The sequence below is a fragment of the Hyperolius riggenbachi genome, chromosome 2 (assembly GCF_040937935.1).
Source record: "Hyperolius riggenbachi isolate aHypRig1 chromosome 2, aHypRig1.pri, whole genome shotgun sequence".
NCBI lineage: Eukaryota > Metazoa > Chordata > Amphibia > Anura > Hyperoliidae > Hyperolius > Hyperolius riggenbachi.
In genome coordinates this window covers 125,851,780-125,875,570 of record NC_090647.1, presented here as the reverse complement: position 1 = coordinate 125,875,570, position 23,791 = coordinate 125,851,780, and the positions used below count along the sequence as shown (strand labels likewise).

Genomic DNA, 23,791 nt, shown 5'->3' with positions numbered 1-23,791 from the left:
CCTCTTATCAGTCGTTAGTCTAGTCGTTTGTTACGCATACACAGGCCTAAACCTATCGTCCAACAGACAAAATTGGACGATAGATGGGCGGAATAGTTGCATGTGTGTACGAACCTTAAGCCATGTTTTAGGAAGGAACTGATGTTACCACTTCACTCTTCTGAGTGAATAGAGAAAAATGCTCCATGATATACATGGGGATATGTCAGCATGAGGCATTTATATTTATACTTTCATCAAGATCATCAGGTCAGCCAGCCTTGGATTAGCTCTATCTCCTATGCACAACACCCGCTCTTTGTCATTTATTTTGCCTTGCGTATTTAGATGGATCGCTTGGCGCTCGCCGTATCTGTTACCTCCCTTTCCATAACTTTATTGTGTGTCTTCTGGAAACTCATAAACTCCTTCATAATTTAAATGCTATTTAAACATGGGTGCATATAGCCTGCCTGGAATATAATAAATATCTATGCATTATAAAATGCCAGATGAAAGCAATCCATAATTTATTGTACCTCCGGGATACCTGGCCTTATAAAGCTTCTGTTCTCCTCATTTCAGAGAGGATGTGTGGTGTACCGCGGACCTGCAAATAGCACGTTCTTATTCATAAATTCTTTATTGGTTTTCATCTGGATTTTGATGGGATGGCAGGTAGCATGGCCGGCATGTGAGAAATACGGCCTCAGAGCTCAGCTAGCCTTAAAAATGTCCCTCCCGTTAGTCCACTGAAGAAAGCTTTTGGTGTGTGAAGCTCTTTTAATTTACAAGGATGTGACAGGATGTTCACCATTATGATGAATAGGAAATTGCATATGTCCCTTTTCCAGCTGCACTTGGTTAGTGCTAGTGAAGTGAGGAAAACGTCCTGAGCTATTTGTCTTACTCCAGTAGCCCATGTGCCTGAGGGTATGCCTCATAAATGTAGGCCTATAGGAGGTTAACTCTTTCAGCCAAGGGTAGGAGCACTAGAGCTTGCATGCTATCATAGGATTATTTGTTGTTTCCCTCCTGATATGCTATCCCGGTATTAATAAATTACATAGTATGGTGCAGCCTGCTCAGAATCGTTGATATTAACCTGGCTTCCAAAAAAGGCTTATAATCTAATTTTACTGCATTGAACCTCAGACATAGAGACGCTAGGTTCACCTTGAACAGACAACACTGTACTGCTTCTTCTTGGACAGATACTAATGGAACTACCAATATGTGAATAGATTTGGGAATTTTATAAAGGAATTAAAACTGGAAAGCCATGAAAACATAGGCAGAACATGTCAAATTTTATACACACTATGGCCTAGTGCACACCGGAGCGTTTCCGCTGCGGTTTGCGATCTGCTTGCGGGTGCGGATCCGCTAGGGTAATGTATTTCAATGGGCTGGTGCACACCAGAGCGGGTGGCGTTTTGCAGAAACGCATACTCCCGGGCTGCTGCAGATTTTGGATTGCGGATGCGTTTCTGCCTCAATGTTAAGTATAGGAAAACCGCAAACCGCTCTGAAAAACGGCACTTCAGAGCGGTTTGTCAGGCGTTTTTTGTTACAGTAGCTGTTCAGTAACAGCTTTACTGTAACAATACATGAAATCTACTACACCAAAAACGCTACACAAAACCGCAAAACGCTAGCTGAAACGCTGCAGAAAAATAAGAAAAAGCGTTTCAAAATCTGCTAGCATTTTGCGGATCTGCTAGCGGTTTTTGGTGTGCACCAGGCCTATATGCTGAGAAGAAACTGAACCCAGGATGCCGGTAGTACTGCAGGGCCACAGCATAGAGACTTGCACTAGTCTCAGTGAATTATTGGAAACACGGGATTACACCCTAACTGTAGTCCTTTAACATGTATTTAAACTGAACATCTCTAGACAGTGTCTCTGCAGATTTGCTTGCTTCTCACTGGCGCCTGGCAAAATGGCTTGCAGTGTCTTCTTTAGCTAATATACAGACTAACCAGCAAGCTCATGGTGAACCAGAATTCATTGGAGTGTGTAAGGGGCTACAGTGGTCCAAAAAGCCCCCTTACTAAAATGCATGGAAAAAAACAGTTTGCTTTCTTAAAACAGAAAGTATTTGCGATAATTCAGGTTGGAGTCAGCTTGAGATGTCTCCCGGTGCACCACTGCTGAAATATGCAAAGCAACCATTGTTGTCCTTAGAAGCTAGACACACCTCCAGAACCGCGGGAATGCAATGATGTGTCAGCTTGTTAATTGTACAGAGCCAAAATAATTTAACATGTATACAGACTGTTTCGGACTGATTTAGCCTCATGAGCTTGCTGGTTAGTCTGTACCTCTGGGTATTTCAAGTCCTACTCCATAGAGCCACATTAATACATGCCATGTACTGATGAGGATCAATCAGTCCGAAACAGTCTGTATGCATGTTGGATTACTGACACATCATCTTATTCCAGCGGTTCTGGAGGTGTGTCTAGCTTCTAAGGGTAACAATGGTTGCTTTGCATATTTCAGCAGTGATGCACTGGGAGACATCTCAAGCTCACTCCAACCTGAATTATCGGAAATACTTTCGGTTTTAAGAAAGCAAACTGTTGTTTTCCTTTAGCTGATGCAAACGCTTTTCACCGATGCATTGTGTTTTGAGCCCCATAGGGGTATATGGAACCACTTGAATGCAGCCGCTTTTGACAATACATGTAGGATCCAAGACTAGATGACGGGATCTACCACAAAGTTTTTCACGTACAGCACAAAAAGTTGTACCCAATGTTTGAAAACCATTTCCATTCAATTGAATTGAACATTGGTTGATTACTTTAAATGTCCCTTTCAATGCCCACCCAAAACATTGCGTTTACCGCTGTGCAGAAGCGTGTGTGGGCATTGGTGCCCACTAATGATACATTTTTGATTGTACAATCTTACCAAATTAATGCGGTAGAAGGGTAAACTGACTGGATATACTATGAATGGGTTGTATCATTAGGGGGGCCCTTTAGGTCTTTTCCACCCTATGCTGTCTTCTCCTTGGCTGTCATTTGTTTCCTTTTAGGCCTAGACAGACATTGATGCTGGCTGATTTCAAAATTATTTACATTTAATTAGAAAATATATAGCTATTGAAGGCTTGATCAACCTTCACTGCTGTAGAATAGTGGTAAGGTGTTAACCCGTTTCTTGTTCCCTACAAAAGGCAATTTTGTTTCAAACTGAATTGTACATCTTTTTCCAGTTTTGGGTGCCCTTACCTTTTTTTAATCTCTGGCAGATTACTACTTACCTTTGTACCATTTCAAGCTATTCATTGGAGCTATTTATTTCAATAAAAAAGAAAAAATGGAAACGTTGGTAAGTTCTTTGGCCGATTGTCTATGTCTTTGTTAATCCAGCAATATCACATGTAAAATGTTGTATTTTTTTATTAACAGCTACTGAAATAGTAATAATAACAGTGTTTTCTGACATTCTATCATGCCTGGTGCACAGCGTACACTGCAAGTACAATGGCTGGCCTTTGCTTGCTTGCCACTTTTCAGAATCTTTGATAAATGTTTCCATTCTCAGCGATCTTATATTCTTTTCTAGACAAACCTATACTGCTTGGCTACAATGTTCAGGACTAGTAGAATGCTGTTATAAATCATCGTAGCGTGTCATATTGAATTGTTTCTATGCTGCTCTTAAAATGTATCACAAAAATAGCACCTTCTGGCTAATCATTTCAGACCGTGATGTTTGATACTTAGTGAACCAAGTTTAAGAGCTACGATCGGCTCCTTCATGAGGTTTATTTTATCTCCCTATGCCTGAGGCATATTAAAAATTAGATTGTAAACTCCGCTGACAATGGGAGTCACAGTACCTATAAATTGTATCATGTACAGTAAACATACACAGCCAGCTAAGATTACACAGGAGAGCCTGTCACATTTTATTAAGCATACCTGAGGGATCTGTGTTCAAAATAACTGAAAACCTTTATGAAGCTGGATGCACGGATGGTTTACCATTTATCGTGACTTTCATCTGAAATTTATGCCAGACCTGAAATAGAGAGGTGAGGGCACATAACAAAGACATACATATATGTTGTTATAAATGTTGTCATACAGGGGAAGTGTCAAACATTTCTCCTTTTAGAACTGGGCAAACAAAGGAACTTATCATGGGGTAGAATAACTCGAGAAAGGTGGTCTTGTGTTTGCAGCCAAGTAGCGCCTGCTTTGGGTGCCATCATAGACTGTCATTTTATATGGTCCATAACTACGGGATATTTGCATGGTCCAAGCACAGAGAGTGCACTAGCAGTTTCTTTTTCTGGATACCCCTCCATTACGCAGAGGCTACATCTCCCGTTTTATGCACCTCTGAATGTACTCAGACAAGTGACATGTGGAACTTATTTGCTGACCAGTAACCGTACCATGTGACAAATGTAAAGTTACAAATACTGTCATTCGGTTGCATGAAATTGGATCTAGAAGTTGCTCAGTGGCCAGCTGACCAATTATGAGTATTCAATAGTCTGGCAGGATATTCTTTTTACTGAAACTCTTGCTCCTACCGTGTTTCCCCGAATTTAAATCATCCCCTGAAAATAAGACCTAGCTAATATTTTGAGTATACTCAAAATATGACATCCACCTAAAATAAGCCCTAGTGGCTGTGGACCAGGTGGGGACATGGTCGGCGCTGGGGCCTTGCTCACTTCACCCCCCCAAGCCCTCCCACCCACCCACTCTCTCGCTTGTTACCTCATCTGTGCCGGCTGCAGGCTCCCACAAAATATAAGACCTCCCTGAAAATAAGCCCTAGCGCATATTTTGAGAGAAAAATTAATATAAGACAGTGTCTTATTTTCGGGGAAACATGGTATGCTTGCATGCTGTTCATAGCAAGGCTCTTATGCCTGCTACTCATAGTATGATTTAACCACTTAAGGACCAGGGGATTTTTGGATGATCTGTGCTGCGTGGGCTCTCCAGCCCGCAGCACAGATCGGGTAAAAGGCAGACTTCCCCCTTTTTTCCCCACTAGGGGGATGTCCTGCTGGGGGCGGTCTGATATTTTCACAGAACAAACACTTGTACTTTTGAGCTCAAGTACTTCAAAGACCCTTACTATTCAGCTATCAGAAACAGGGGCGTAACAATAGACCCTGCAAGGGATGCCGCCACAGGAGGCCCCGTGGGGGGGGGAGGTGTGTCTGTATGTGTGAAAACTGGCACATTTTATAACAGAAGCTAATCTAATTGACACAGAAAATGTGTGCAGTGCTTCACTGCTGTGTGTTTTTATCTGCATGCAGAAAAAAACTTTTAAGTGTGCACTAGCGAATGGAATAGCATTGGTTCTAAGTTTACCTGTGCAGAAAGCAGGGGGAGGGGCCCCATCCAAAGTTTCGCAGGGGGGTCTAGTGATTTCTAGTTATGCCCCTGATCAGAAAATATTACTACAGGGAGATAATCATGGAGAAGGTGATCAATCAGGTATTTAAAAAGTGAAATGTTATGAACAGGTACGCATGCTTCCGCACATTAAGCCTTGGATGGCACCAAATTATACAAAGATTTTTCTTACAATTTCAAATAAAAGTTATATATATACAGTATTTTTGGTTTTAAAATGACAAAAGCAGTGTGTCCCCCTTCCCTAAACTTTATTAACCATCTATCCTCTATGCAAGCTGGTATTGGCCAGGAAACCAAAGCTGGTGAGCATGGGGCTCCGCTTTTTGGGCAATACCTGCTGATATGGTCTGAACATTTAAAAATACCATACAAGGGAGTTGGAGGTCTTCCTCCGTGCAACATTTAAAAAATGTGATCAATGTATCACACACATGTTCAATTTTTTCCACAATTATGAAAAAAAAAAATGGTTGAAATTGACAATCTACCCTACAGCATTCAATATCATACATAAAAGAAAAACTTTTGTTTTCTCTGTAAAACAATTCATTTTATTGAATTGCTATAAACATTGGATCAATTTACTGTGGCCATCTTCAAAGAAGCATTTTCATGGTGCATGGCAGGTCATACTAAATTATAAAGGATACCCTTTTTTACCTTAGGTATCCTAGTATCAGTGGCACAAATGCTTCTATATAGCAGGATAGAGTATGTAGCACCATGCCCATTTTCTGCCATGACAATGATGTAATTTGCTATACTTCCCCAGAGCACTCTGGGTGATCAACGGTTTTTCTGCTTAAACGGACACTATGGCGAAAAATTGTTAAATTTAAAATATGTGCAAACATAGACAAACAAGAAGTATGTTTTTTCCAGAGTAAAATGAGCCATAAATTACTTTTCTCCTATGTTGTAGTCACTTACAGTAGGTAGTAGAAATCTGACAGAAGTGACAGGTTTTGGACTAGTCCATCTCTTCATATGGGATTCTCAGCAAGGCTTTTATTCTTTTTAAAGATATTCCCTTAAAAGGAATTAAACAATGATGCTGGCCAGCTTTCTTGCTCACTACTAGAGATGGCCCGAACTTCTGTTTTCACATCCGCGAACTCGCAAGAAAGTTCACGAACACGCGAACGGGGCGAACCGCAATAGACTTCAATGGGCAGGTGAATTTTAAAAACTACAAAAAATTGTTTCTGACCACCAAAGTGGTTTTAGGGGGTCTAACACCTGGGGGGGGGGGGGCCTTGCGGAGTGGGATGCATACCAAAAGTCCCTGGGAAAATTACGTATTTGAAGCAGAGCAGGGTTATAATCCCTAAAGGGCAGAAATCAAATTGCATTGCTAAATTGGAGGCATAAAGTTCTATTAAACCTCTTGCGCGTGTATACATGGATCAGGTAGTGTAAGTGTAGTGTAGTGTAAGTAGTTTACTGCTTCACACTGACAGACCAAAGTCACTGTGTAATGCATCGCAAACAGCTGTTTGTGTAGTGATGGCCGTGCTGGTGTGCACAATGGCGAGAGTGCAGGCAATGGCAGTTTTCCAGCCCATATGGTCGGGCTGAGGTAGCTTAATGATAGAACAACAGTGACCAGCTGATCGAATTTGGTCTTTCCACAACGAAGCAACGACCTTATTATCTTGGTTGTGCCCCCCAACACACTCATATAGGTCATTGCTTCATTGTGATATGCAAGCCCCTTCACCGCGGCAAGGTAATGATCACGAAGGGGAATTGATACATATACATGCCTTTTGTTGTGTTGTTGCAGCCGCAGTGCAGCCAGAAAAATTAAGAATGTACACACATCAAAAAAATTATTATCCTTTTCGGTAGCGGCCGCTCATTCAGGAATCCACCTGGAGTCCTGGACCCTGTTGGTGGTGGCGGAGAAGGCAGTCAAGCGGCCTGCAGGCAGAGATGCTGTGTGGGGACTTAGTCTTTGGGCAGGCAGCAGCGGCCTGCAGGCAGAGATGCTGTGTTGGGACTGACTTAGTCTTCGGGCAGGCAGTGGAAAGATATGCACTGGTCTAATACAGTGTACAGTCACACAGATACAGTGAAAGATATGCACTGGTCTAATACAGTGTGAAGTCACATAGATACAGTAAAATATATGCACTGGTATAATACAGTGTGCTGTCATACAAATACAGTGGAAAGATCTGCACCAGTAATACAGTGTGCTGGGCCTGGCAAAGTACAGCAAGGGCCAGCAGAGACAGACAGGGCTGTATCTATGCAGTGTCAGTCAGTGTCACACACACACACACACACACACACACAAAAAACACATCAGAAGAACATTAGCCCTCGAAGGAGCTTTTTTGGGGTGCTTTCAGCAACAAATTTCAGCACGGAACAAGCTAACAAGGGCCTAACTAAAGCTTTCCCTATCTCTCCAGCAATGTCTCTCCCTTCTCTCACTAAGCAGGCAGCAGACAGAGTGAGAACATGGCCGATGCTGCTGCCTTTTATAGGGGGGGGGGGGGGCAGGGATCAAGGAGGGTGTGCAGCCTAATTGGCTGCCATGTGTCTGCTGAATGTGATGTGGAGGGTCAATGTTTAGCCCAATGACAATTATAGGAGGCGAAGCGAACGTGCATAGAAGTCTGCTATTCGCTGCGGGAGTGAACAGCGAATATTTGCGAGAACTACCCGCTGGTTGAACCGTTGGGGCCATCTCTACTCGCTACACAGTTTTTTGCCAGTTGGACAGAGCAACTACCATTCACTAAGTGCTTTTGAAAATAAATAAATCCCTGAGAATCCCCCCTTGAAGAGATGGACTAGTCCAAAACTTGTAGCTTCTGTCAGATTTCTACTACCTACTGGAAGTGACAGCAACATAGGAGAAAAGTCATTTATGGCTCATTTTACTCTGAAAAAAATACGTACTTCTTATTTGTTTATGTTTGAACATATTTTAAATTTTACAATTGTTCGCCATTGTGCCCCTTTAACAGACAGAGGGGGACAAAATAAGAGTTAGCAATTTTACACCTTGCCAGCAGTGAAGATGCTTTATGCTTTTTAACCTGTGATAAATTTAGGAATGTAAATCAGGTGTGAATTAAGATTTACAAAGGACAAATTCTCAATAAATCATTTACAGGTACATTTTGTAAAAATAAACTATTTGTGGTAATTATTTGGAGCAAAGTGTCCCTTTTGAATTGGGTGACTTGAGTAGTAGCCACTCCCACCTAAATAAATGGAGAAGAGGTAGTAAAAAAAAGAAAGAAAACAAAACACCAAGCCTGAATAAAAATCCTTAAATAAAGGAAAAAAAAAAACTAAAAAAATAAATAAAATATGTATGCTTGTAATGGACCACTATCAAAAAAAACTTTCTAAAATGTAAAATACATGGAAACACATACAAATCAAAAGTAAGCTTCTTCCAGAGTAAACTAAGCAATAAATTACTTTTCTTTTTTGCTGTCTGGGAAATTGTCAGTATTTCCTTTATACTTTACCAAAACACCCCCTAGAAGGAACTTCTACAAAGATGCTGACTAGATTCTCTACCTGTTTGCATACTAAAAAAAAATACTGAAAATAAAGAAAACCCTTAAAGGGAAGGTCCAAGCAAAAAAAAATGAGTTTTACTTACCTGGGGCTTCTACCAGCCCCATGTAGCCATCCTGTGCCCTCGTAGTCACTCACTGCTGCTCCAGTCCCCCGCTGGCAGCTTTCTGACCTCGGAGGTCAGGGCCACATTGCATACATTTTTACGCATTCCAGCTAGTGCAGGAACAAAAATGTACGCGTTGCCCCACTAACGGGTAAAAATGTATGCGTTAATGTTCCTGCACTAGCGGGAATGTGTAAAAATGTACGCAATTCAGCCCTGACCTCTGACGTCAGAAAGCTGCCAGCGGGGGACTGGAGCAGCAGTGAGTGACTACGAGGGCACAGGATGGCTTCATGGGGCTGGTAGAAGCCCCAGGTAAGTGAAACTCATTTTTTTTTTTTGCTTGGACCTTCCCTTTAAGGATACCAGGGCCTCGATTCATCAAGACTTATTGAATCATTTACCGACAGCTCTGTAAAATACCGAACTCGATAAGTTGATTTCAGGGTTCATCAAAGTTATCTACAGCTGTTAGCGAGCATTCGGTAATCATTCGGTAATGAAGCGATAAAACAGAAGCAAGTGCAATTCATGAAAATGAAAGTGGGCGTGGTTTAGCGTTAAATTTACGATTAGTTATCTCCTTCACGGCTCTGTCGTTATTCCTGTCAGATCATTGCTGACAGAGAAGATGGAGCCATTTGAAGTGGTTATGTATCAGCTGAGAGTGATTCAAAGGCGCAGAAGGGCAAGAAAAAGGTCTAGAACCATATCAATTCAAAGAGAATGGATTTATTTGTTATACCAGGACATCTTCATTTCTCTTGAATCATCTTGTAAGAGAACACAGGCAGTGCCAGTGTTAACTAAATTGCTAGCTGCACTACATTTTTTCAGAAAAGGCTACTATCAAGCCGTAGCTGGCGAAATTGTGGGATTGTCCCAAGCCACTTCCAGAATCATGGTCCAGGTTTTAAGCCCTTTTTGGAATGTTGCTACGTGGTGTTCAAAGAACTGCCTTTTTACCCACAATTCCACGGGAATCTTATGGCCTTGTGTTAAATTACCGCTGTAAAATGGAAATATTGACACATTACCGAATGGTTACCGCATTGTTATCAATATTTTATCGAAGTCACACCGAATACGGGAAAAACCTTGATGAATACAACTAGAAATCGATAAACTTCGAATTCGGTAATTTAAAAAACTGGAAAAAGTTATTGCAAAGACAATGATGAATCAAGGTCCAGATGTCTAAAAAAAAGAATATGCAGTGGGTAGGGGAGGATGAGTTAATACTTACCGCACCTCCCATTCCGCTTAGTCAGCCGCTGTTCTCCTGTAAGCCGTCTTTTCGCAAGTCAGATGACTCTCCTGACTTGTAATCCGGACATACTGTGCCGCGCATGCGCAGTATGTCCTTTCTGCCCCCTTGTGGCCACGTATAATGACTTAGCCGCCCGTTACGTCATTATGGGCAGCCATAGGGGAGCAGAAAGGACATACTGCGCATGTGCTGCACAGTATGTCCAGATTACAAGTCCGGAGAGTCGTTTGACTTGCAAGAAGATTAGGATTGCTTACAGGAGAATGGCGGCTGACTAAGCGGAACCGAAGGCACGGTAAATATTAGCTCATACTCCCCTACCCACTGCATATTCTTTTTTTTAGACATCTGGACCCATATGCAATTAACTTTCTCTCCTGAGTTTTCTCCTAGGAGATAATTTTCATCTTCTCTTTAAAGAGACACTGAAGGGAAAAAAAATTATGATATAATGATTTGTATGTGTAGTACAGCTAAGAAATGAAGCATTAGGAGCAGAGACATACGTCTAATGTTGTTTCCAGTACAGGAAGAGTTAAGAAACTCCAGTTGTTATCTATGCAAATTGCCATTGAGCTCCACCACTTTCAAAGTGGCAGAGAGCTCTGTGTTCTGAAGGCTGTTATCTTAACTGTATTGTTTTTTCTTTTGCAGAGAACATTTCAGGACAGGCCAAAAGTTCACTGCCTGGTCTGTGAAAAACATTTAGAATACTGAGTAGTGTAAAAACTGAAAATATTAGAGAATGATGCAATGTTATAAAAAAAAAAGCTGTATAACTGAAAATAAAAATATGAGAATATGTTTTTTGCTACTAATGTTCTAGTAACTATCCGTACTACACAACCAATTCATTATATCATAATATCATAATATTTTTTTCGCTACAGTGTCCCTTTAAACTAACTTTTCAGCATTTTACAATTGAAAAAATATCCCAAATTTGGTCAAAAAGTACGAGCAAATTTGTTTTTAGTATTATTGTGCATGCTGGTGGCTTAAAAGGCATTTTAAGACAAGTTGTAAAAATGTGACCTAGGAGAAAACTCAGAAGAGAAAGTGAATTGCCCTGGGCCCATATGCAATTCACTCTTTCTCCTGAGTTATATCGTAGGCGATAATTGTTCATCTTTAATTTAAAATAACTTTTGAGCACTCTGCACTCTGCAATTGAAAAATGTAGGTGAAAAGTACTATTAAAATTATTTTGAGTATTTTCTTGCTTGCTGGTGGTTTAAAATGCATTTTATTGACAAGGTTGAAAATATCTCCTAGGAGAAAACTCAATTGAAAAAGCTAATTGTATATAGACCCTGATATACTTTAAAATCCTCCATGAGTTGATAGACTAGACCAAAGCCTGACAGATTTGTTAGATTTGTCAGATTTTAACTAACTACTGTAAGTGACAGCAACATGGGTGAAAAAAGTTATTTATATTGCATTTTACTTTGGGATACGCATTGATTTTAAACTTTACCATTTTTCCAGATAGTGGTCCTTTATGATGAAGTTTGTTTGCATGCTTCATTTCAGTCCAACATCTATCTAATCATACAACTTCCAATTTGAAATCTTTATCTGTACTCTTGTATCTTCATCTGTTATCCTCTTAATCTTCATAGAAGTATTTAGCAGTGAGGACCTGTACATGTCCATTCATACATTACCATTCCTATCAAAAGTTATCGAGAAAGCAGTCGCCAACCAGCTAGAAGCCAGGCTTACAGATAACAACATCTTTGATACTTTTCAGTCAGGATTCAGGAAAAGGCACAGCACTGAAACAGCATTAGTCCGAGTAATGAATGATCTACTTACTGCAAGGGACAAGGGTGATTGCTCAATTCTGATTCTTCTTGACTTGTCAGCAGCATTTGATACTGTGGATCATGAAATTCTTATCCAGCGACTGAAGAATTACTGTGGCCTAAGGGGTACTGTTCTTAGATGGTTTCAGACCTTCCTATCTGGCAGGACACCGCAAGTATGTCTGGGCACACACTATTCTAATCCAGTGCCACTTGCCTATGGAGTTCCACAGGGTTCTGTACTATCACCATTACTCTTTGCAGCCTATATGCTCCCACTGGGCAAAATAATCCAGAACTATGGCCTAGGATACCATTGTTATGCAGATGACACACAACTGTATCTGTCCTTCAAGCCTGGCACCCAAGACCCATCAGCATCCATAAATGCGTGTCTAGTGGATTTACAAAATTGGATGAACACCAGCTGGCTGAGGCTGAACTCTGACAAAACAGAGGTGTTGGTGGTAGGTGGTCCACACATGATGGATAAAGTTCAAAACGCTCACCACCTCAAACTAGCAATTGGGGGAGATACTGTACAGTATAAAGACTCTGTGCGAAACCTTGGGGTGATCCTGGATGGAAATCTAAAACTCAGACAGCAGGTATCAGCTGTCGTCAAGTCTTCCTTCTTCCATCTAAGAAATATAGCGAAAAATCAAACACCTTATCCCAGCTGAAGACCTACCTGCCCTGGTTCATGCATTTGTATCCTCCCGCCTAGACTACTGCAACACCCTGCTCATTGGATCTACAGATAAGGTTCTGCGCCCCTTACAGCTAGTACAGAATGCTGCAGCCAGACTCCTAGCCAATGCCCCCCGCAGCTCACACATCACCCCAGTACTGCAAACTCTTCACTGGTTGCCAGTAAAATGGAGAATCAATTTTAAGATCTGCCTGCTGACATTCAAGGCTCTACACCACATGGGACCCAAATACATAGCGGATCTATTGGAACTTTATTCCCCTTCACGCACCCTCCGCTCTGCCAACAAGATGAAGCTGGTTATTCCCAGGATACACTTAACATTTGGTGCTCGGGCCTTTTCCTACGCAGCCCCTACTCTATGGAACTCACTTCCACAATCAGTACGAGAGGCTTCTTCTCTGGACAGCTTTAAAAAAAGGCTAAAAACTCACCTCTTTTCCCGAGCCTTTGAGACTGCATAATGCAGGGTCACAGCGCTTTGAGTCCCCAGGGAGAAAAGCGCTATATAAATATTATTGTTATTGTTATTCATGCTCTGTATTTAGCTAACTGTTTTGTAGTAAGTGCTTGGGGCTCAGGAATTCAAGTATTCCTGCTGGGGATTTCGTTGTGAGACCATTTTTGGTAAAGGGGGATTGAGGACAACCAGGAATTCCCAGAGAGAAGCACAAGGTCTTGCCCACTGCCCATCTGCCGAGGCTCTGAGACTGCTACCCTTAGAAATGCTTGTAGAGATGTGATACTGAAGGTCACCTCTACTGGCTATCGCTACATGCAGCAGTGACGTCACCAGTCAGTGTGACAGGTGCTCCTGCAGTGTCCCCAAGTGCAGCTATTAGGAAGGACTATAATGCTGGGGGAGATGAGCTAAAGCAGCTGTGTAGCAAGCTGCTAATGTTCCCCCACAGTGCATTACAGTAGTATGGTCCATCACCAAAGCCAGGGCAGTTAAGGATATGGCATTCAAAGCAAGGATTTATGTTCCAGCAAAAAAAAAAATGGTTCTATTGGTCACAGTTTAATTTGTAACAGTGGTCCATTAAAAACTAAAGGTAGCTCCTGCCCTATCCCCTGACACTAACCCTCCAAATCTAAAATGTAGTATACACGCTAGATGAAATTTGGCCAAGGCAGCCAATAACAATCACCTCTGCTGAGAATCCTGCATGTATACAGCAGCCCCCGCCCCTCTCAGCTGCTCGGCCTGCTATCTGACCCAGCCAATTTCTTTGGCTGAGCCATGTTCAAGAGAATTGTTCTTCCCGCTTTCCTGCCTTCTATGTGGCATGACACCCACACCATTCTATTGGCCCTCCACCCCCCACAGAGCATGACGCTAGTCTGCAGGCTAGTGATGCATCTGTCAGGCTAGGCCTTGCAATGTTGTCTGAAGGAATCAAATACCGATCCCCACCGGACAGCATTCCTCGTACATGTGTAGAGGCCTCAACTGTCAGCTCTGATAGACGTCCATCTCCTGTTATCTTTAGTGTCATGCATTTCTAATATGTAATATGTATCCATGGTGCCAAAATTTATTGTGAAAATGAACCCTCAAAACTGAAAGTGGTGCATAGCATTTCAACTATATAATGGCCAAATGCCCAATACCAAAATCACCTCTAGCAAAAAGAGATGCTTTTCTACAGTATATTAAAGCCAAATACTTGCACTAAATTTAACTGATTGATGACTTTCACATTTTTAAAGCAAACTTGAACGCAGAACGTCCTCTCTGCTCTAAAAGTTATGCAACAGCATAATAACCTTAAAAAAAATTAAAAAAAAATCTGCACTTTCTACTTCCTGGTTTCATGGAAGCAGACATATTGTTAACAGCCTGTGCTTTCAAATGAGCTTATCTGCCATCTCTCCCACGGGCAGTCATGTGACACAGGGGAGAGATCAAAATACAACTTGTGCTTAGACACAAATGAGGGGGAATTAAACAGGCTAAACTCTCTAAGTACATACAGGGTGCATTTCTCTTTTACAGGGTGCATTATCTTTTCCTTGTCCTGTGCAAGAGTTCAGGTCCACTTTAAATAAATGTCTTGTTTTTCTTTAAAATGTATGTGAATGTGAAAATAGAGACGGCCCGAACAGTTCGCTGGTGGACAGTTCCTGGTGAATTTTCGCTGTTCACGTTCACGGCGAACATATGGTGTGTTTGACCCACCATCATCATGGAGCCAAACTTTGACCCCTTACCTCACAGTCAGCAGGCACATTGCAGCTAATCAGCTATCACCCCCTTCTGGACCCCCACCCCCTCATTTAAAAAGCAGTTGCGGTGGCCATGTTGGATTCATTCTCTGCTGGCTGCTGACTGTTAGTAAGAGCAGGGTCAGACTTGCTGCAGATAGGTAGGGAAAGCATTAGCTAGGCTTGTGTTTTTGTTCCTTACTTGCTGTGAAAGCATCCGAAATAGCCCTTTTGAGGGCTAGTACATCAGTCTCCTGTGTTTCTTTTTGTGTGTGACACTCCACAGCCCACTGACACCCAGAGATGTGTGCACACTACTGCTGTTGCTTCATTAAGTTGCAGGCACAGTTCCACTCCAGGGCAGTATTATTTCACTGTATTCTGATAGTACTATTGCATTTCTCTGTGTGTGACTCTCCACAGCCCACACCCAGAGCTGTGTGCTCAATACTGCTATTGTTGTTGCCTCATTAAAGCGGACCCAAGCCAAACATTTTTTAAATTCAAAATATTTAGTTGCACCACTCACACACATACAAAGATAAATAAACACTTCTTCAAGCCTATAAGTATTTCAGTGCATGCTTTTCACCCTTTCTCTTTTCATAACTAGGGTTATACATGTGGCAGCCATTACTTTTGAGCTTAGTAGTAGTTTTTATTCTTATTATTATTTAGCGCCAACATCTTCTGCAGCGCTGTACAGAGTATATTGTCTTGTCACTAACTGTCCCTCAGAGGAGCTCACAATCGAATCCCTACTACAGTCATATGTTTATGTATGTATTGTGTAGTGCATGTATCATAGTCTAGGGCCAATTTAGGGGGAAGCCAATTAACTTATCTGTATGTTTTTGGGATGTGAGAGGAAACCGGAGTGCCCAGAGGAAACCTACGCAGGCACGTGGAGAACATACATACTCCTTGCAGATGTTGACCTGGCTGGGATTCAAACCAGGGACCCAGCGCTGCAAGGCAAGAGTGCTAACCACTACGCCACCGTGCTGCCCACCGTGCTGTTTCAGATAATGGGTGTGTTTGTCATCAGCTACCCTCCCTCACAGGGGCGTCGTCTATGTGACATCTCACACAAGCTGATATCGCCTCCCCCATGACATCATCAGTAGCAGCCTGTGTTTTGTTTTTGTTTTTTATCTCCTCCACCAGTCTGCTGGATTCTGTCCCGGCAATATGAAAGGAAGGGAGGGGTTCCTCCAATAAATGTAAAATATTTTATATTTGTAATCTTCAATCAAGGCTGCTATTTATTATTATAAGTTAGAAAATAGATTTTATTTCTGAAATCTTGTATTTTTAATGTGGGTCCACTTTAATGTAATGCAATGTGATTTCTGCCCTTCAGGGATTAAAACCCGACTTTGCGTCAACTCTGTAATGTGGGGTGGGACTTTTGGCATGGATCCCCCTCTGGCATGCCCCTGTCCAGGTGTTAGACCCCTTGAAACAACTTTTCCATTACTTTTGTGGCCAGAGACAGTAGGCTTTACAATTCGCCTGCCCATTGAAGTCTATGGCAGTGAGTATGTTCGCGAACATTTGCAGAAGTGAGCTGTTCGCGAACGTCAAATTCGATGTTCACAACATCTCTAATGGGAAGTACATTTTACAAATCCCTACTTATAAAAACATTTGTCATTTTAGTACTCCTAGCTCACATCAGTAACACCATGCCAATGGTTTCTACAATAAAACTAAAATTAGGCATATGAATATTCATTAAACATTATAGAATTGCCATTGCCAAAGGTTAAATGTAAGCTATAACTTTTATAGCTCCTTCAACCAGAAACATATAAGATACTGCAAAACCCAATAAAAACAGTACAGCTGTCCTGAATTCCTCTTTTTCTTCTTATATGTTCTCATTAGTGGAGGAAATGGTAGAATGCCTTTTATAGAATAGACCACATAAAGAATCCATAGGTTTCATTGTATTTTCTTTCATAATCTTCTCAGCAGATGAGCAGGTGCATAATAAAAGCATTAGCCCATTACACACAATTTGTGAGAGGCTTCAGACAGGAATACATTATTTTCAAATTTGTCTAAATTTGGCAGACATGGTTTTGAATGCTTTATGTTTACAGTTATTATGTATATTAATAAATTCCAGACTGTGAACATGTGTCTGCTAACATCATTTATTTTCTTTCTCTTCTGGAAGCTTTCATTTTTTTCCTTTAGTAAGCTTACCAGCAACAGTAAAACTTTTTTCTTTTAGCAAAAAACATTTTACAAAATTAAACCATTCATGTACATATATTAAGATTGTATTATTGTTTTTGAAGTAGAACTAGCATTAATACTTTTATATTTAAAAGAAAATAACCTGAATGGGCTTTCTAATATTGTAAGTGAATCTGCTGCATTTTTATATTATTTTGTTCTCACTTACATCTCTTAGATATCTTTATGTTCTATACTTATACATTATGATGACGTGAAGCTAAAACATACTGTATAGTTGCTTTTTTAAGATATCTAACACATTTTCTTCTGGGTTATTTTAGACAACATACTTCCAGCTGATGCAGGGATGCTAACATGATGTCAGTATTAAAATATATACAAGAAAGAGAATTGGCTCTTGGGTGCATGAAAATATATATATAAAGTTTATTATAATACAATACACATATTAAACCTATAAATACACTCCTCAATCACAACCACCCCCCCTCCCCCCAGAAATGATTAAAATCAAAATCCTACCCCAAATGGGCTTTTTAATTCCACCAGATCATTAAGGGGCTGCAGTCCCCCCAAAAAACTTCCAAAATGTCCAGTTCCAAGGCAATTCAAAAAAGATTGATTATTTTGTAAGTGAAGCTAATCATATGTCACAAAATGCTTTTCAACATGCCTTCATCTCCACAGCAAGGTTGATAAGGATGCAGTTCATCAGATCATGCAAATCATGCACCTATAGGTTTAATAGGTTTAATATGTGTATTGTATTATAATAAACTTTATATATATTTTTTCATGCCCCCAAGAGCCAATTCTCTTTCTTGTTGATACCTTATCATATTTGTTGGCAAGGTGCATGGAATAATAATTTTTATATATATTTTTTTGTCATCAGTTTATTGCTTCAATTTATATTGTGTTTACTTGCTCATTGGTCTCTCATCTTGAGATATTTATTGACTAAAATATATACCGGGCACTAGCCAACATTCACCAGTTTAAAGTCTAATACATACATGACTACTCTTAATTTTATAAAAATATGCACAGGTATGTTGATTATGTCAGAAGCTCCACGGTATATATATATATATATATATATATATATATATAAGACATATTTTAACATATCATTTTTAAAGAAGGTTATTCTTAAATAATTATTTATTTCTCATTTCTGTTGTCATTATTGCAGCATCTGAAGGAGTAAGCCGATAAAAAATGATCAATCCATTTTATTTTTTTCCTTTCGGGTAGGAATTACACATAATAACTTCACACTTGTAATTAAATTATAAGAAAAGAAGGTGCAGCTAAATTAGGCCCCATGTGTTCCTTCTGATTTAGTGTTAAGATGTAATGCACTGAAAGAAATCCAAGCTACTTCGCCTTGCAAGGTAATTGTGTTTCTTGGTATCGCAGATGGTCCTACTTCTTGATATTCCCTATAAACAAGATGGATCACTGTCAGATGAAGGAGCAATCAGCAGAGAAGGCTCCCTCACTTTCATTATGGCGTGAATGCATCAGGCCACAAGACACAGGAACTTAGCAGGGAAATATTTAAAACCCGATGGCTCTGTGAGCTCCCCTGCTTTTCTCCAAACATACCATATCATTACACTTCTTTTTATTTATTTATTTCTATCTTTTCTAATATAAGGCCATAAATAGTTTCATGGAATGCGATAACAGCCTGTGCTCTGAGGGATGAGATTTTATTAAAAATGGGCTGAGGTGACTGAGGATGGCATAAGGAATTTATGAGGCATAAATCCTTGGGCTCAGGAGTGTTGTAACATGTCAAAACTGTCTTTCTGTCAGGTGTCTGGCTTACATGACAGTGGTAATGGGAGGGGGGAAGTAGTGGCAAGAGATGAGGTGAACCTTAGATATTTTCACTAAATTAATATTTTATTAAAGTATTATATTACATTTCTATGTATTTATTTTGTTTTTATTTTTTTATGTTTTACAGAATAAAATTATACATACAGTGTTTACTACCGCTTAAGCTATATTTTTTTCAAAAGTATTATTTCATTATTATTTGTCCTTTTATTTATAGCAACAGCAGCAGATGTAGTGATAACAGAAGTAGTATTATTCATCATTAGGGATGGCAATACTAAGTTAGGAGAACTCAAGGAGAAGCATGTGATCAGTTTGGTCAGCTGATAGATTTGTAAGGCTCGGATTTGCTGGTGCTGATCATGCGTTAAACCAGGAAGTCATTAGAGCAAATTAGAACCTTACAAATTAATCAGCTGATTAAACTGATCACATGCTTCTCCATGAGTTCTCCTCTGCATTGCCATCTCTATTCGTTATCTTTAGGAATTGTTAATGAAATGCTAATAATTCTGAGTCCATGCAAATTTTGTCCATATTTTTACAGCTAGTAAACAGACCAATCAAATGAAGGAGCAGAGGCTGCATTTGATTGGTATATTTCCAAGCTATCTATATTTGCATAACATTTGTATTATTAGCATTATTTTGCTTAGCTAAAATATTAGTATTATTGATGATGATGATAAGGATAATATAATTGTATAAACATATCTTTGTAATGCTTACATTTACAGTGCCCGAGAATGTATTCTCAAGGTCACGGAAGATGAGAACATCGTAGCTGAAAGGCACCAGACCTAGGGCCTCAGACAGAGGAAAGCTCTGAAACCCTACAGGTTAAGTTAAAGGTTGAGAATTCTATAAAACATGCTTACACCATGGGGACTGACACTCCAGGTGAAAACTAAACAGTATTTAAGCATAAGAGCGGAAATGCTGCAGGGATGTTGCTCGCGGTGTCTTGGGGCGTCTCGGGGTACTTAGATGATTGTTTTTTTGTAATCCCTTGCCTGCCATGTACCACTGCAATAAAAGTCAGTGTTGTGAAGGTTAATGTCCTTACTGGAGTTGGTGGAGAAATTGAATAGTATAAGAGTCACCAAACAATTCACTGGAATTCGTTATGGCCCTTGCAAATAGCCCTTATCTCCTGGATATCAATTTGAAAGAAGTCTCAATGCCATTTTATGTTTTCCCTCATCCAATTATTTTTAGACAGAAAAAAAAAAAATATACATATTTATGAAAAGCCAGCCACATGGTAAGAAAGTGGAATGGCGATCTCACTTTGAATGAATTTAGCGCCTCTGAATGCACATTTCAATTGCTATGCACATGTTTTCTGTCTCAAAGCCTCTGCATATGTATTTTAAAGCTGCATAAAAGTACAATAACTGCCCTAATATGAAATGGTTTCCCAAAGGATATTCATGATATATTTGTTGGAGTAATAGGTTTCCTTTCTTATACCAGCAGCATATATTAAATACGTATTAGAATGCTATTATCTGACTATGTATATGGTGTGGCTCTTCTATCCAGTGTTAGGGTGTCTACTTATATCACATATCCAGTAAAATACACAAACATATGTACTGAATAGTGATAACTATAACAACAACAACAGCAACACTAATAATAATAATAATGTGTTATTCTGATTTTATTATAAAGCACCAACATATTTGTGTAACTTTGTTAACCACTTGCCGACCGCGCACTCATACCGCGCGTCGGCAAAGTGGCAGCTGCAGGACCAGCGACGCAGTATTGCGTCGCCAGCTGCAGGCTGATTAATCAGGAAGCAGCCGCTCGGGCGAGCGGCTGCTTCTTGTCAATTCACGGCGGGGGGCTCCGTGAATAGCCTGCGGGCCGCCGATGGCGGCTCGCAGGCTAAATGTAAACACAAGCGGAAATAATCCGCTTTGTTTACATTTGTACGGCGCTGCTGCGCAGCAGCGCCGTAAGGCAGATCGGCGATCCCCGGCCAATCAGCGGCCGGGGATCGCCGCCATGTGACAGGGGACGTCCCGTCACTGGCTGCACAGGACGGATAGCGTCCTGTGCAGCCCTGATCTCCGGGGGGGGAGCAGGTAGGAGAGGGAGGGGGGAATTTCGCCGCGGAGGGGGGCTTTGAGCTGCCCCCCCCCCCCCCGCCAGCCACATGCAGGCATGAGCACATCATCCCCCTAGTGGGGAAAAAAGGGGGGTGATCTGATCTCTCTGCCTGCTACATGATCTGTGCTGGGGGCTGCAGAGCCCACCCAGCACAGATCACTCAGCACAGCGCTGGTCCTTAAGGGGGGGTAAAGGGTGGGTCCTCAAGTGGTTAATAATATGTTTGGACATTAAATAAGGGGGTTTAATTACAAATTTGAAATGAGAATGATAAAATCATGACACTGCGGGGAAGGAAGTCACTGCCCAAAAGAGTTTATAGCTCAAGTTTAAGGCCCCTTTCACAGTGCAGCGTTAAAGTCGCACGTTAGAAAATGTTTTAACATGGACAGACGCACAGCGATAGTAAGTCTATGCGACATTCACAGTGCACATGTTGCATTTGTGTGTAACGTGTAGCATTATTAGAAAGTACTGCATGCTGTGCGTTATACACATTATTAACTGCGGTGGACTGTTTGCACATGCTCAGTACTAACTTGGAAGCATACTTTTCAGTGCTTGGTCCACTAGTCCATCTCTATAAAGAGATGGACTATTCCAAAACCTGTCACTTCTGTGAGAGTTCTACTACCTACTGTAAGTGACAACATAGGAGAAAAGTAATTTATGGCTCATTTTACTCTGGAAAAAATGTACTTCTTATTTGTATATGTTTGCACATATTTAAAATTTTACAGTTTTTCACTGTAGCGCCCCTTTAAGTTGTAAAGGTGTCTATTGTAGTATATTTAAAATTCCATTTTCAGTAAATAGTGTTTATGCAAGAACATGAAATATCTGACCAGAGTTTTCCTTAGAGATGTAGCTTATTAAAGTATATCTGACTCAATACAAATCTAACTAAGGTAAGCACAGAGGTATTCATGCTGGATCCACATACCTTTGGGCGTTTTCCATTCCACTCCTTATTCCCCCTGATCGCTGTAATCACTCTTTGAAAAATGTGACTTTCAGCAGAGGTCGTATTTTCAGACAGGAAGAGGCAGGCTTGCGGTGATATTCCCTCCTACCCACTACTATTCACTCCTCTTCCCCTCCCCATTCACTAACCTGTCCTTTTGCCAAAAGTCTAATTTTTTAAGGAGCGATTACGGTGACCAAGGGGAACCCACAAAGGTATGTGGATCCAGCATAAACATATCTCTACACTTACCTTAGGTAGCTTTGCCTTGGGTCTGGTATACTTAAATTATTTCAAAAATATTCAGCAAACTACCGGTATTCCATAACTACTAAAATGTCTTCACTCCTCTAATGTTGTATCATACTGCACATGCCTATTCAGTTATGTTGATCCCTCATTCACTGAGTGTTATGCTCCTTTCTGTGGTTTTTTTTTTTCTAGAGACAAAACCTTCTGAAACAAAAGTAATTCCTATCTGCAATGTCTTCATCTTCAAGTCATTAATCTTTTGATTAACTTAATATGTAAATCTAGATGCAGAATAACCCTTTGACCTTGAGTTTAACTGTATACTTTCTTATTTAAGGATGGATTATTTCTTCAAAATGTAAAGAGAAATATGAGCACAGAGCTTGTGTGACATCGCTGGGAATCTTCATCGTGGGGCAGATGCACAAACAAAGTCTTAACTCGTACTTAACAGTACATTGAACCAGCGTTCCTGGTCTCCTCTTCCGTTAAGACATTTTTTTTTCATAATCTGTGAAGGGCTTCTTCAGACCTCCGCAGCACTAAAGTCTTGAGATGTGTTTTCTTTCCTTTTCAGAACCTGAAATTTATAGGAGGTCACCTTGCTGTCCACAAAGAAGTACTGTATTGCTAGCATACTAGTGGAAAATGCTGTCAGACTCATTAAAAAGATAGATCTCTTCAGCCTTACAAGGACCACCATGCTCTATTAGCTGCAATAAATCTATTGACCACAGGAGCCACTTCTCTTTCCTCTCATTGCTCAAGAACATTGACTTGGCAGATTTTTGTCTTGGCTCTTTCCCTACACTGGAGCCCCATGAACCAACAGTCTCCTCTTTCCAAAAGAGTTCTTAAGGTGGTTTGGTTCCGCATCTTGATGGAAGTAATCAGACTAAGCTTCCTATTGTTTAGTGAAAGTTTCCTTTCATTATAGATGCAGATGCGAGGACCTGAGATAAAAGGGAGACAATCTGACAGGAGAGTATTCACTAATAATCCCTATTGAAAATAGCTCTTATTTCTTTCACCAGTTTACAAAAACCGAAGGCTTCAATTATTTATTTGTACTGCATTTCGGGAGATTTAAACTAAAATTCACACTCAAGATTGTTTTTTTTTTTTTTTAATTTATAGTTTTTGAATGCTTTTGTAGCAAAAATGTAACTCTTTTTAGAAATTCTAAACTGTCTTTTGGAACAACATAAGACTGACAAGCTTCTCAAAGTAATTGGAGAGCCGGGAGACAGGAGAATTTGTTGAGAGAGGACCCTTGAGAAGTCTATTGCAGAATAAAAGAAAGGGGGAAATCGCTGTAAAGATTATAAGTGAATTGCTATTCAGTAGTCTTACT

The 23,791-nt window shown here is 40.4% G+C and overlaps 1 long non-coding RNA gene across 1 annotated transcript in view; it reads left to right on the top strand.

The window, feature by feature from the left end:
• Window positions 1-23,484, top strand: part of LOC137544058 (uncharacterized) — a 39,917-nt gene extending 16,433 nt beyond the window's left edge. The window contains exons 2-3 of the long non-coding RNA XR_011025713.1: window positions 19,838-19,939; window positions 22,775-23,484. This is a non-coding gene — a long non-coding RNA (uncharacterized lncRNA). The remainder of the gene's footprint in view (window positions 1-19,837; window positions 19,940-22,774) is intronic.
• Window positions 23,485-23,791: the final 307 nt, after the last annotated feature.